We start from the raw sequence: 15,756 nt of genomic DNA on the forward strand, positions 1-15,756 counted from the left end.
ACCAAATAATGATGTAAATATATGGAGTATTACATTTTCTTCCTGCAGTCTGTGCATTCCTGTCTCTTCCTGGGGTGTGTGCGCCCCAGTTTGGAAGCCATTTATTTAGACTCATACTGGCAAAAGCCGCTACGCAGGTGTATTGATTAAAATTTAAATTTAAGATCTGGTTCCTGCCTGACGCTGATCACGTGACCACGAGACGCTAGAGCTATAAAGCACTCCCACCATCTTGGAACGTTCTGTAACACAGCAAGCCAAAGTCACCTAAAGACAGTGGCCGTCCTGGTGCGGCCTGTCACTCCGGCAGCTGTTCAGACGGTAGGATCCGCCCCTCACCCTCATATCACAGCTGTAACATGAAGATTAAAGAAGATTAAAGAGACGGATGGGTGGAGGAAATAATAGTGTATGGAGTTTGGCAAAGGTCTAACACATAGAGAAGCTTTAAAAATAGCAGTGAATTTTTGAGTCTTAATCAACTGAATTCTATAAGCCTGTAAGACCAAGTTGACTTGTTAATTGTCCTTCAATCAAAAGGGTTTTCTAGGGTGTCTGCTTTGGGGGTGAGAAGAGCTTGTGTGGTGGTTTGAATGTGCTTGGCCCAGGGAGTGGCACTACTAGGAGGTGTGGCCTTGTTGGAGGAAGTGCGTCACTGTGGGGGTGGGCTTTGAGACCCATCTCCTAGCCACTCAGAAGCCAGTCTTTTGTCTGCCGTTGTATCACGATCTAAAGCTTTCAGCTTCTCCTCCAGCCCCTTGTCATGGATGCTGCCGTGATGATAATGGACTGAGCCTCTGAAACTGTAAGCCAGCCCCAATTAAATGTTGTTCTGTATAAGAGTTGCCCTGGTCATGGTGTCTCTTCCCAGCAATGAAACCCTATTGAAAACAGCCTTCAAAGGGAGATCACAAATTGCTAAACTTTTATGACTCCTTGGTTGTTTTGTTTTGTTTGTTTGTTTTTTATTCCTTTGCCCACAGCCTTTTTTCCCTCTCCCCTAGTCTTGACCATCACAGTGAAATGGCACTGCCACATCCACAAACTTGATAAGTCATTACCCTTTTTTCATCCCCTGAAATCCAAACTCCATTTCCAAAACATAGAAAGATCTGTGTTCAAAAAACTTCCTCTTTCACTGTGTGGTGGTGTTTGCTCATAAAGCACCTGGGAAAGAGGAGAATTGATAGCTCAAGGTCATCTTCAGCAGGACACATGGAGTTGGATGTCAGTTTGGGATACATGAGACCCTAACTCAGAAAACAGCAGCAATAAGGGCTGTGGAAATGGCTTAGTCAGTAAAGAGCTTGCTTGACAAGCATGAAGACTTGAGTTCAAACCCAAGCACCCACATAAAAAGTTGGGTATGGAGGCACACACCTGTGATCCCACTGTTGGGAAGGTAGAGACAAAAGGATCCCTGGGGCTCACTGGCCAGCCAACCTCTGCTACCTCTGGGGCCAAATGACAGACACTATGTTGGGTGGTCCCTGAGAAAGGATCTCTGAGATTGGCCTCTGTGTCCCAGCACTGCATAAAACTGGGTGAGCCGGTACATACCTGTAATCCCAGCACTGGAGAATAGAGGCAAGAGGGTCAGAGGTCCAAGGTCATCTACGCGAAGCTACATAGAACATTTGAAACCAGTCTGAAGTACATGAGAGTCTGTCTCAAATAATAATGCCACAAGACAATTAAAAACATTGGTGGCGGGGTTGGGGATTTAGCTCAGCGGTAGAGCACTTGCCTAGCAAGCGCAAGGCCCTGGGTTCGGTCCCCAGCTCCGAAAAAAAGAAAAAAACAAAAAACAAAAAACAAAAAAAAAACATTGGTGGCTGTCAGATATTAGTGGGGAGGGAGAGACGAGTGAAAAGGTGGACCCTGGAGGATTGCTGGGTGTTTGACAGTACTGTAACAATGGATACATGTTCTTTATATCCCCCAGAATGCTGAATATCAAAAGTGAACCTTCTGGGGCCATTAGAGTATTTGCCAGCATGCACGAGGTCCTGGGCTAGATCCTCCAGGCAGTACATGTTAATCTAACAGACATACAACCGTTTCTCAGGACAGTTATGGTTGGGGAGCTGGGGAGGGTGCTTATAGAAACTGTGTAAATTTCCCTCATAGTTGCTATGAACCAAAACCTGCCCTAAAAATGAATAAATAAGTAAAATCTATTCAAAAAGGAAGACAGCAATATATATTGAATGTGTCTCTTGGAGAAAATGGGCCTTAAGCTGAAACATGATCTGAGATGCTTTTTGGCAGGCATTTGAGTGCATCTTGTGGAGAATTTCTGTAAACTGTATCTCTTAGGCGACTGCTCTTTTTAGCATCTGTCAAAATCTCACCTTAGAATCTTTTAAATCATGTTTAAATTTGAAGAGATCCTATTCCTATTTTTAAATTACATTTTCTTTTCCTTTTGAAACAAGCTGTCTTGTTTCATGTAACTAGGATGTTACTAACTAACCATGTAACTAAAGATGGCCTTGATGGAAACAAAATAACGTAGAAAGCACCTAAGGAAAACAACTAACATCAATTTCAAGCCTGCACACACACACACACACACACACACACACACACACACACACTCCCTCACACATACATAGGCACAATAATTGTGGTCAAGTTTTATAATGGGGCATAAATTTTACTCAAATACTCTCAACACAAACAAAAAATATAACGTCTCCTTTTTCTGTTGCAAATTCCTACACTCCATACACACTACCTTCTTTAATTTTCCTTTATGTTGGGCATGGTAATGCACATCTTTGATCTCTGCCCTGGAGAGAGAGAGAGGCAAGAATATCTCTGTGAGTTTGAGGCCAACCTGATCTACATAGTGAGTTTCGGTCAGCTATGGCTACACCGTGAGACCTTATCTTCAAAACAGATAAACAAACAAACAAAAACAAAATTTCAGTTATTAGTAGTATGTGTGGCAGGCAATTAGTCAATAACGTTACTTCTCGTGACTACTTCAAAATACGTATACATCAATCAAAGAACAGTTTTTAAAACTTGGCTCCTGTCAGGCAGCGGTGGCGCATTCCTTTAATCCCAGCACTGGGGAGACAGGAGCAGGTGGATCTCTGAGTTCAAGGCCAGCCTGGTCTACAGAGTGATTTCCAGGACTGCCAAGACTACACAGAGAAAGCCTGTCTTGAGGGAGAGGGGATGACTTGGCTCCAGATTAAATAAAACTCAAGAGAATATTTAGATCTGAATGTTGCCGAGAGAATCTGTTTCAAAACACAGCATTTGGTAAGGCGCTGGTGTCAACCATGCGTTCCTTTGTAAAGAGAAATGTAAGTATGGTTTCATTTTGAAACTTCTTCCTAAGTAGTAACAAAATCTTCTGGAAGACAAAACCAAACAGGAAACTTCTGCCCTTCGAAGTCAAACACAGCTGGGTCCCTGTTGGTATTGTGTAACTCATCAGCCATACAAGCATGTGAAAGAGGAGGGGATAACTGTGCAAAGTCTCTGAATGTTTAAAATTTATAAGACTCTGACTCCTAAGATTATAATGATCAGGTGAATGGCAGGCCCAGCAGATCACAAGGCACCTGGCAGATCAAAGATGCTCAGTAAAATGGCAGTGGCAGTAATCGATATAAATAGGCCTGCCTTTGAAGTTATTAGCAGGATATACATTTTTTACCAACTCTTTGAAAAGCATGTGAAATTGTCTGTTAAACCTTGACACATGTAATTCATAGATCCTTGACTCTTCTCTCTCTCTCTCTCCCCGCCCCTTCCTCCCTCCATCCTTTTTTCTCTTTCAGACAGGCTCCTGTGTATCTCAGAATGTCCTCGACCCAATCCTCCCTGTACCACCTGAATTCTGGGGTTTTAAGAATATTCTACCATGCCCAGTTTCTGTGGTGCTAGAGATCGATTCCAACGCTTCCTTAGACTAAGCAGGTGCTCTAACAATCGAGCTCGACCCATTCTTACCAAACTCTTTCCTTCACGGTGTGCCTTCCACCACTCCTTCAAAAGTGAGAACACATAGTCTGCTCACTAGCAGGACACATGCCAGACAGACACGCCTGCCGAGAACCAGCCTAGGCATGGAGAGGGATTCGGAGAGAAGGGTGTCAGAAAATGGTGAAACGAAGGACTCGATGTCAAATAGTGGATCCAAGCTAGTGACCTGTGTCTGCCTGATACAGCCTTTCCAGTTTGCTTCTCTCTGCTTCTGTCTGCTTTCTCTCTGGAAGTCTTTGTCTAGCTTTTTTTGCCATTCTAAAAGATCTCTCTGTCCATGTTCTGCTTGCATGAACACCTTTTCACTCTTTTTACCCCCCCCCAAAAAAAAACCATCTGGATAACTGTCTTCTGCAGAGAACAGGTCCAGTCTTTTTCTTTACATATCAATCCAGTCATTCACTCCAGGTCTAGATAATCTTATGAACGACACCTTTGATTCTTAAGAGACAGCAAGCAGACAGCAAGCACACAATTTTTTCTTAACATTGCAAAAGAATTCAGAGATCTGTCTGGTTTTGTTAAGCACTGACATAAACTAGTTGGGTGGGACCCTCAAATCATCATTTCTACCACACCTGGGCCTAACCTCCTCTTCTGTCCTAGGCTGATCTTGAACTCAGGAATCTGCTACCTTTGTATCCAAAGCTGTATTCCAAAAAGCTGGCTCATTAATGCAGTTGCCTTTGTTCCTTTAGATTCATGAAGTCCCTCACAATTCATATTGCATCCTTTCATTTTGTATAGTTGGGAAATTTTACATATATTTAGAGCTCTTTCCTATAGCCTTAAGGGCTGTCCTGAAGGTTCCAGCTTTACCATTTCGTAGAGACATAGCCACACCCTTGACTCCAGGACTTGGCGCTGTTTCAAATTCGCATGGAGTCTTTAACATCTACAGGAAGGGCATTCCTCGGAAGAATATAAAAATATGTACATTATTATGCAAACAGGCCTTACACTCACAGCAGCCATCAACACTCATGGACACTCACATTGGGGCCCTGTCCCAGGGGCAGGAACCATGTCCCTCTGTCCCCACCAGGTTTACGCTGGGCTCAGCACATGCTATCCTTGACCCACCCAGTTCCCCTCTTTATCTAGTCTCCTGCTGGGTAAAACTTCCCCAACACCCTTCTCCAATCTGACTTCAACGGAATCCATCCATAACTTTTTACTTTTTATCTCAAGCTCAGACACAAGATCTGGGTACCCAGCCAGGCAGGAGTGAATAGGAAGCACAAAGCACAGGGTTTAGAAAAGAGACTGCCCCAGAGAACAGGCCGTAGGCATGCAGAACAGTTTCCTTGCCCCGCTTTGGTTAGGCCTCAGCACATATAATCATTAATTGTTACAGTTTAGCTAGTTGCTAACCCAGGTCCTCACAAACAAGGCAAGCACTTGACGGCGTGCTTCTCCCTGCATGGCGGATGGGAGCCTGGGCTAGAAGTGTAGCTCAGCTAACAGAATGCTCACCCCGTGAGCACAAAACCTGGGTTTCATCCTCCGTATCACGTAAAGAGCAGGCACAGTAGCACATGCTTGTCCTTTTTTGTTTGTTTCTCTGTGTAGCTCTGGCTATCCTAGAACTTACTCTGGAGACCGGGCTGGCCTCAAACTCACAGAGATCTGCCTGTCTCTGCCTCCTGATGATGGGATTAAAAGTGTGCACCACCACCACCCAGCCACATAAGACACTTCCTAAATTGCCCTGATTTTGAGGGCTCCTGGTAAGATCCTAGCACACAAGCATTGAAAAGCCCGAGTCACACCCATGCTCGGGTTGTAGCCTCCAGGACTGTCTGTAGATAAGCATCACCCCTCATAGCCTACTGGGGGAACCATTTTAGACTCCAGTTCAGATGAGTCATAAGGAGGCTGACTTAAGCTCCAGCTTTTCAACTATGGCTGTGTGAGATACCTTGAGAACCCTGTCAGCCTTCACAAAACCACAAGAGACAGTAGCTCCACAGGACAGTTTCCAGGAGTTGGTTGCCCTCCACCGTGCTGAAACCAGTGTCTCTTATTTCTGCTGCTGTATGGTTAGCTCCAGGATAGCTGGCTGGCAAGCTTCAGGGAGAGCCTTCTATCTCTGCCTCCCATCTCGCTGTGGGAGTGGCGAGACCATAGATGTGAGCTGCTATAGCTGGCTTCTTATTTGGATCGCAGGGTTAGCACTTTGCCTGCTGAACCATCTCCTTAGCGCCAAGCTAAACACTAGGACCATTTGCCGTATAGAAATCAATGAGAAGGACCTTTGTCTGTTCTCCAGGGCAGCTGACTCACGCATCCAGGCTTCCAACAGCCCCTCCTCATCAATGACTCTCCTCTTTTTCTGTCCATTTCCACACAAAAGTCCTAACTACTGGTGCTAATACTGTGAACAGCCACAATAATAAAGTTATTTTCAGGTTTTTTTTCAAAATCCAGGTGCCTTCTATTTCAAAATACATTCGTGCACCCCAAAATATATTGGCCATCGTCATCAAGATCCAAGAATCCTGCCCAGTGGCTTGGGCGGTATAGTACTTAGCATAGATCGTTCCCTTTCCAAAGCAAGTCCAGGACATGGTCACATGACCCTACACAACCACGACCTCCAGCACATAGGAAGAACTTTAAAATCTGAAACTGTTCCTGATTTCCTGTTGTCAAGGGTGCATCCATTTGACATTGACTCGTAGTCATCTGTCACTTGGAGGATGTACCTAGACAAGTGGGCACTCTTCTCTGAGCTCCAAGCTCTCTCAAAACTATTCACTGAATAGGTTGAGTTGGACAGGCAAAAAAATCAGCCTTGGGGCATAAGAAGAACCTGGTAGGAGGAAGCTATTTAGACACCACGTGCCTAGAAAAGCCCCTGTGGACTAACAGGAAGTTAGGCTCTTAACTTCCTGATGGGTTGTGTGGAAGAGAAAGTGTGTTCCCCAGTATGTGCGGTGAAGCGCTGACCAGTGTGGTTCAGTCAACTGGAGAGTGTCTGATAGGTAAATTAGAATAAAAGAAATGGGGACATAGCTTCCAATTAGAAGAATAAAGCTTTCCCCTCTGTTTCAATTCTCTCATCTCCTTACCACAGTCAAGCAGGTAGAGGGAATTGTGCTGGGGAATAATAAATCTGGCCACATTTAAAACTCCCCCAGGAAACTGTGGTAAGCAAACCACATGGTTCCGTGTTCTCCACCATACAAAGTCATCTTTCTTGGGTTACTATAGTCTCTTTCCTTCTCTTTTTCCTAAATAAGGTCTCTCAGCCCTCTTGATACTAAAAATATTGAGTTGTTCAGGACAAATTCTTTACATTTCAGTGAACTGGTCATGATGACACATGCTTGTAGTCCCGTAACAGGAGGCTGAGGCAGGACAATCCCATATTTGAGTTTGAGACTAGCTGGTCTATTTAAGACCTCCCTGTCTCCAGGAGGAGGAGGACAAAGAGAAGGGAGAGGAGGAGGGGGAGAGACAAACTAGCCAATAATCTTTGATGTCAAATGATGGGACAACAGATCCGTTAAGACACAGAAGCCTGACCGTGCAGAGCATCACACAGCCCCAGTACACAGGAGGGTAGGGCAGAAGGCCAGGTTTGAGTCCAATCTGAGCTACAGATACATGGCAAGTTTAAGGCCAGCCTAAAATACATAGGTAGATTCTGTCTCAAAAATATAAATGAAAAGGAGGGGTGGGGACTAGAGAGATGACTCAGCAGCTAAGAGCACTTCCTGTTCTTGCAGAGGTCCAAGGTTTGATTCCCAACACCCACTCAGCCACTTACAACTGTCTCTAACTCCAGTAACTGGGAATCTGATTGCCTTTTCTAGTCCCCATAGGCCCCAGGCATTTATGTGGGACACACACACACACACACACACACACACACACTCATACATGTAAAATATTTTTTAGAAAAAATGTTGAGGAGTTGGCAATTTGTCCAGATAGATACACAATTTGATAGACTTCAAAAGCAAGACTATTTGTGTGTATTTGTCTGTGTATCTGTGTGTATCTGTGCTGGGGTATATATATGTGTGTATGTATGTATATGTCTGCATGTCTGTATGTAATACGTGTATGTGTATGTATGTGTGTATGTGTATGTCTGCATGTCTGTATGTGTGTGTATACGTCTGTGTATCTGTGTGTGTCTGTATATATGTATGTATGTATATGTCTGCATGTCTGTATGTAATGTATATATGTGTATTTATGTATGAGTATATATGTACATATCTGTATTTCTGTATGTATGTTAGCAAGTATCTGTGTGTGCATGTGTGTATCTGTGTGTGTTGGAATGTTTATGTATATGTGTATTTGTGTGTATGTACATGTGTTTCTTTTATCAAACGCAGGAGCAATTTTATTATAATTCCCTCAGATTACCTACTTACAACATCTGAGCAGGTAGGCAGGTGACAAGAAATGACAGTGTGACTGCATTTAGAAGAGATGCCTTTCGGGGACTGAGCCCAAGTCCTTGTACATGCTTGATCTCCGTTCTATCAGCCCACCCTTGAGACAGCCTTTTGTTTATTGTGGCGAGCGGGAGAGCGTTTCTGCCCTGGACTGAAGCACACTACCGGGTTCAGTGAAATAGTCAAGGAAACGGGTCTGCCTCTTTCATTACGGTTGCCATCGTGATTTCACAGAAGGAAAGGTAGGCAAAAAAAAAAAAAAAAAAAAAAAAAAAACGTAATTATTGCCCATATCCCCTGAACAAAAGGAGATTATAGAGCAGAGGTAACAACTGAGTGCAGAAATTCGACAAGATGACTCATAAATGCAGTCACTGAAATACCTCAGCCTTAATATATAGTGTGATGGATCTGCCAAAAAACAGGGAAATAGGAGCACTGATAACTTGTCACTGGGGTTATTTGAAAGAGTCCCTAAATGTACCCCTCCATCTGCAGTGCCAGAAATGCCAACTCTGGTCAAACATGGCCCTCAGCACAGGAGGGTCAAGGCAAGCGAATGGCGGACCAATAGACTGCAGCACCGCTTGCTCTTGCATTCACGGGGTCCCTCACTGTGGCCACCCATCTGCCCACAACCTCTGGGGGCCACACCTCCAGCTGAGGCTGAACGGGCCTCCCTGGTTCTCCTTCCCTCTTTCTCTTGTGCTTGCTGGCAGCTTCCGGACCTTCCTTCTTTCAGGTACCGGATCTCAGCCGTGGGTTATTTTTGGCCTCACATCTCTGCTCTAAAGTGGAGATATGAATTCAACCCAGTCTTTGCTCTACCCTCCCAGAAGCTCTCTCGTCCTCCTAGATCCAAGGCTCTGCTGAAGAAGGCCTCAGGCTTGCAGGCAAAGCGAGAACCGTCCCCTCAGGGAGTCTCAGGGCTGATGGAAGCTAACCAAGGTCCCTTCCCTGGGACCCCACTGGGGTACCCACTCCCTGGAATTTCTACTTCTTTATATGTGGAGTGGAGGACAGGACACCTGACCTTGAAAGATGGCCTTCTTCCCGAATGAGGCTTGCCTCCAGGCTTCCAGACCTGCATTCCAGTGGACACTGAGTGTTGGTCATCAGGTTCCACCCTGCATGATTTTTCTGTGAAGTAGAGTTTCCTTTCTTGAAGGCATCCAGACTGGGTGTCTCCTTTCTCTTTGTTTTCCTTACTCCATAGAGAAATTATGTCTCTCCAGATCCTGAGTGAAGATGTCAGACTGCCTGCCCCTCTGCTGACATGCTCTGCTACCTGCGTGACCTCCAGCACATACATGAACCTCAGCGTCAGTTTGGTCATCTACAGGGTTATCACAAAGCTGAGCACAGAGACAGGTACGAGGTAAGAACTGACACAAAAAGCTAGCAAGATGGCTCAAAGGGTACGAGAGTGTGCCGCGCACAGCTGCCAACTTGAGTTCAATTCTCAAAGCCCACAATGGAAGGAGAGTTGTACTCTGACCTCCATTTGTGTTATGTGGCATGCGCTGGAGCACCCCCAGCACCAGACACATAGACGACTCTCTCCCTCCTCCCTCCCTTCCCCTGTCTCCTTCCTCCGTCTCCTGTTTCTTGGTATCTGAGAGCACGGACACTCAGTCACTCGAGTATACATACACACACAGTCCAGCAGCCTCTAAAACCATCAATGTCTGTCCAGCTGGGGGCCTCGTGGACTTCGCTCCATCACTTTAGCAACCGTCCATCCGTCCATCCGGGTTGTTGACAGCTATACCAACCTGACTGGCACACAGCTTTTATCCTAACACTCTTTGTACTACCCGTGCTGAAGGCAAAGCACACAGCAGAATGTGCACTGATGGATCATCAAAGCACAGGAGAAGGGACAGGAACCACAGGCCAACGTATCAGAGGGATAGGAGAGAACCTGGCCCAGGGACTTTTGCTTATGGCATGGTCTGCAAACAGGGTCTTAGTGGCTTACTTCCTTAATAAAGGAACGAGGAAAGCAATTCTGCTATTGACTATAGCTACCACAACAGTGACCGAAAGCCACGAGGTTTGACAACCACAGTCTTCTCCCTCAGCTCTGGAGGCTGGGAAGCCTGTGTTTCTCTGAAGGCCCCGTGATCCTCCCTGCTGTTTCTGCTGATGGAGACTCCAGAGTTCCTAGCCTTGTGACATCATCGCTTAGTCTCTGCTCTTATCATCGGCACAGGTATTTCCTTAGTGAAATCTCCCTCTGCCTAGCTCAAAAGGACCCCTGTCCCTGGAGATGCCAGAATCCAGGGTGATCTCACTTTGAGATCTATAACGTCATTGCATCTTCAAAGAACTTTCTCCAAATAAGACCAGTGCTCACAGCATCTGGGGCTTGATATCTGAGCACATCTCTCTGGCAGTCACTACGGAGTCCACTTAAATACATCCCAAAGCAGGTGCTTTGTCTACAAGGACACCTAACAGATACTATGGTTCATACATGTCTATTTAATGTTGGGTGATTCTCAAGCTGTCCTTCTATGACCCTGAAGTTTACAACATGTGTAGAATGATGTCATTATACAGCAAGGTGGGTCCAGGATAAGAATGGATGAGAAGGAAGGGTAGGCAGGGAAAAGTCTAGGAAGGAGAGAATCCAGGTGACCCTGAATTGCCAAGGTAACTGGGATGGATTTCTGTCGACAAATTTATCTTATCTAGGTGGGCAGTTTATATCCTTATCAATTGATTGTGAGTTTATTGTGTGGATGTATTGTACATTGAGTATTTAATATATAAACCTAATTGTTGGGTTACACTTTGTTGAGTCTTGATATTACCAAGTAGCTGGGACCAGAGTTCCTGCTGGCCAGGGCTGGCCAAGGCTGGCCAGAGTGACTAGCAATGGGAGTGGAGAGACCACTGAGGCCAGAGGATAGTTAGGCTAACATGGCGTGGTGCCTCACTGAAGCCAGCCTCTACTGAGACAAATTAAGGTTAGCTCTATATAGCCCTACGGTGACAGAACTAACACCAGGGAGTGACCACCTGGGCCTAAGAGTACCAGGGGTCCAGGGTGATTAGTGACACTAGGGAACCGGTCATGCCCTTTTTTAATATTACCACACGTTGGGCGCCACCTGTTGAGGTAAAGTCAAAAAAGCAGCAGAAAGTTCCCACTCTGATTTATATGTTAAATACTCAATGTATAATTGATAAGGATTTAAACCGCCCACCTACATAAGATAAATTTGTCTACAGAAATCCATTCCTGTTACCTTGGCAAATCAGGATCACCCGGATCTGGGAAATCCTCCATCTCCATCTTGATTCTCTCCTTCCTAGACTTTTCCTTGCTGCCTCTTCCTTCTCATCCAATGATAAGACTACGCCTTATCCTGGACCAGCATTGCTGTATAATGACATCATCCTACAAACATGGACCTCAGTGTTTCCCAGACATGTTCCTTAGCATCCTTCTCCCACTCGGAATACAATCTTTACTTCCTCGTATTTCCTGATTCTACGAGCAATTGGCATCCCTAGTTCCTGATCCCACATCACTCCAGTCTCTTTTCCGGTCATTCATCTCTCTTCCCCCATGAACACTGCCATGACCACATTCATCCAGCTAGATAATCACAGGCTAGCCCACAGGTTTCACTTCCAAGTACAGCACCAGAGAGAAGGTATAACCATTCCTTTCCAGAAATGGATGATATTTAGTGGGACATTAGATTACCCTTCCCAAGGGAATTATATTAAATAACTTTAAAATGACTATGAGTTAGACATAGTAGCTTGTATATAAATCCCAGCATTTGGTAGGTTGAAACAGAAGGATGGCTGAGGTTAGACCAGACCACATAGTTAGTTTAAGTCAACCTGTGTTACACAGTAAAAAACATAGATAGATACATAGATAGATAGATAGATAGATAGATAGATAGATAGATAGATAGGTTTAAGCAGAGGAAGAAAGAGGAGGAGGAGAAGGAGGAAATAGAAGAATAAAAAAGAATGCTGGGAGTATGGCTCATGCCATAATACCATAATACCAATAATGTGGAGGCTGAAGCAGGAGTATTGTTGAGGTCAGACTAGATTAAATAAAAAGGGTCTGGTCTACAGGCATGAAAAACTCAAGAAAGAGGGGAGCTAGGTACAGTAGCACATGCCTTCTATCCCAGCATGCACTCAGGAGAAGCCCTGTCTTTAAAACAAGAATAGAAACAAAGAAGGAAAGAAAGAAAGAAAGAAAGAAAGAAAGAAAGAGAGAGAGAGAGAGGTGGGGGAATGCTTGATGGAGGTGGCTCACATCTTTAACCTTGGCACTTCAGTGGATATCTGAGTTCAAGGTCAGCCTGGTCTACAAAGCAAGTTCCAGGACAGCTAGGGCAACACAGGAAAACCCTGTCTCGAAAAACAAAACAAACAAAAAGTAAGTGGAGGAAGGAATGGGTGTAGTGAAGAAAAGACCCACACACTGAAACACAACTTCAAATGATCTGGAGGCAGAACAGAATGGTCCATAAAAAGAACCAGAAGGGTAGCAGACATAGCCCCTTGCTTGACTAGCAAGAGTCTACCCCAGCACCAAACAGAAAAATCATGGAAACAAAAGGCCCCACTAAGGCAAAGAAACTCACCAGAAATCCCAGAGTTCCCTCTTTCTAGGTAACTTTCCTTTCCCAGTTCTATTATTTAGAACCTTATTCTCTCAAACCTTCAGATTGGCCCAGACCACCTTTCAAGAAGGCCTTTGCTGGGTTGGGGATTTAGCTCAGTGATAGAGCGCTTGCCTAGCAAGCACAAGGCCCTGGGTTCGGTCCTCAGCTCCGGAAAAAAAAAAAAAAAAAAAAAAAAAAAAGGCCTTTGCTGTAGGCATATATTTTTCACAACCTACTTTAATAAGGTTCAACCTCTCCTCTAGCCTACCACCCACCAGAAGAAGTGAAAAAGAAAGGTTATTAGTATACAGGGCAAGGGATTGTTTAGAAATAGTTCTTTGGGGGGGGGGGGGTGATTCCAATCTTTGTTGTTCTCAGTCCAGTCCACTAGCAAATACAAATCAGCGGCTACAGTTCAGTGCACTCAGCAGACACCACACACAAACCTGCAAGAGCAGTTCAATTCAGACGAATCCACAAGGCTCGCCAATCGGCCAGAGTCCACAGAGGCAGCAAGAAGCCTCAGGAATCTAACAGAAGTTCTTTGGTGAGGTTCTCTCTAGGAAGTCACCACAAGCGAAGCTTAGCAACACAATGTAAGACAAACCAATCCATGTCTGTCATCAACAAAGACTAGCAAATCAACACTGGAGCTCCTACTCTCTGTGGGGGTCATATTTGTATTCTTTCTAAGCATAGCACATCCTCTCACCTGTGTCTGCTTTAGCAAGACATCCTATTACCTGTCTGCCCCAGCAAAACATCATCATAACCTGAGTCTCTAAAGAAAGCAGAATTTTCCACTTTACCTTTGAGTGCTCTGCCTGTCTGTAGTCTCGCTGCCTACCTTTTCTTCCCCAACAATTCTCCTTCGAGTGGTATTTGGAATTTTCTCTGTGGGATTGTTTACATGGGACTGGGTCACTCCAACCTCCAACAGTGGGATTCCTACAGCCAGGCCCTATTGGAACAGCAAAGCCACCTGCACACCAGAATTGTCTCAGAAACAAACACATGACATGAGTTTGGCATGTCAGAGTCAAGGAAATGTTATCTGAAACAATCTGGTTCCATATTGGGAGGGCACAAGGCTTCTTCCTAGGGTTTCTGGAAGAAAAGTTTCCAGGCCTGGAGCTTAAACCTTCGCGGTGTAAAGGGCGTGTGCGCTGGAGCGTGGACCTTCCAAGTTTAAAGGCGAGTGCGAAGCCAGCAGAGGGAAGAGGAATGCATAGGGCTGGGGGTGGTTGATGTCTCCGTTACAAATTCACCCTTGATCGCTTGCTCAGCAGAAAATTTAGCCCGGCCTTTAAATATTTCTCCTCTGCAGCAGTTATGAACTCTGACGGTAGAGGGCACTGGGGAGACATTGCCGAAGAAAGAAAGGGCTCTGCTTTCTGGTTCTGGTATGTTCTACGCCAGCTCAACTTCTTCAGTGCCCAGCTCTTGCAACACCCACGGCTCTTCTGCCTCCTGGCTCTTTTGTTTCACCAGATTAACGGGCACCTCCCCCAGTACCTTCAGAAAGACACTTCTCCATGAATAATTTGGGAATGCCAGGGACTGTAGCGACACCTCGCCGCAGCAACTCCTGTCAGTCATAAAACACAAGGTGGCCGATTTTTTTTCTTCCTCGAGTATTCTGTCTCAACCCTAGGTGTTCTCCGTATCTGAATTATTTAGAATTATCTCTACTCATATTTGGGCCATAAAGCCAAAAGACATGATCCTAAATATCATAATCCAGAATGTTGAAATCATGAAAGTTCAATATCCTTAAGTCTAAGATAACAAAAAGATTAAAATTCTAAAATTACACTTCTGGGGAAGATTCAAATTTATTTTAAAAGACTTAGTTACATTTTAAGAGGAGATTTATTTGAGAAATGTAAAAATACAATAGACTATTTTATAGGCCACTTCTTTTTTATTTTTTTTTTTTCTTTAGTGAAGTTTATTTGAATGGAATGGCTTCCAGGCTATGACCAGGCCTGGGAGTAGAGTGGGGGGTATTAGGCAGAAAGAATACAATCATGAAGGTCTAAGCAGGATGTGGCCTTGAAGGACAGACAGGCTTTTTCCTGTAAAGAGGAACGAGGGAGAGAGGCCAGGCAAGAGCAGCTGTTCCAAACCCCAGGAGAGGGATGGAAGGTGGGGGGCAGAGAAATGTCTTTAGGGAACAGCCTTCAGGTCACCTACCTGAGAAAACTCCCCAAATGAAAAATCTGACTCTTTATATCCTGTTAGGAAATTTAATATCACGTGACTTAGTTCAACACAGCAGGCATGACCAAGCACATGGAGGAGCCAGGACCATAAATCATGAAATGGGCCTTTATAGGCCACTTCATATATGAAACACACACACACACACACACACACACGTGGCGGGGGGAGCATGCACAATAACACACAAGCTTACTACAGAGAATTCCATGATTATAATGGTTGTGAGCAGATGAGCTGTATTCATACATTGTTCAAAATGCAAAGTTACAAGACATGCAGAGTTTAGAAGAGCTGAAGCTCAGGGTCTTCCTCGGTTCCATGACATGTTCAAGTCCAGTCTGGACTATCAACATGGGGGTCGGGGAGCTGGGGAGGTTTCTCAATGGTTAGGAGCACTGGCTGCTCTTCAGAGGATCCAGCTTCAATTCCTAGCAACCACATGGCAGCTCCCAAGTGTG

General features: G+C 44.8%; 1 long non-coding RNA gene across 1 annotated transcript; it reads left to right on the forward strand.

The window, feature by feature from the left end:
- Window positions 1-713: 713 nt before the first annotated feature.
- Window positions 714-14,689, forward strand: LOC108350932 (uncharacterized). The gene is made up of 3 exons (XR_015620705.1): window positions 714-805; window positions 9,659-9,801; window positions 14,400-14,689. It is a non-coding gene; the product is annotated as an uncharacterized LOC108350932 (long non-coding RNA).
- Window positions 14,690-15,756: the final 1,067 nt, after the last annotated feature.

The sequence above is a fragment of the Rattus norvegicus genome, chromosome 5 (genome assembly GCF_021556685.1).
Source record: "Rattus norvegicus strain SHRSP/BbbUtx chromosome 5, alternate assembly SHRSP_T2T, whole genome shotgun sequence".
NCBI lineage: Eukaryota > Metazoa > Chordata > Mammalia > Rodentia > Muridae > Rattus > Rattus norvegicus.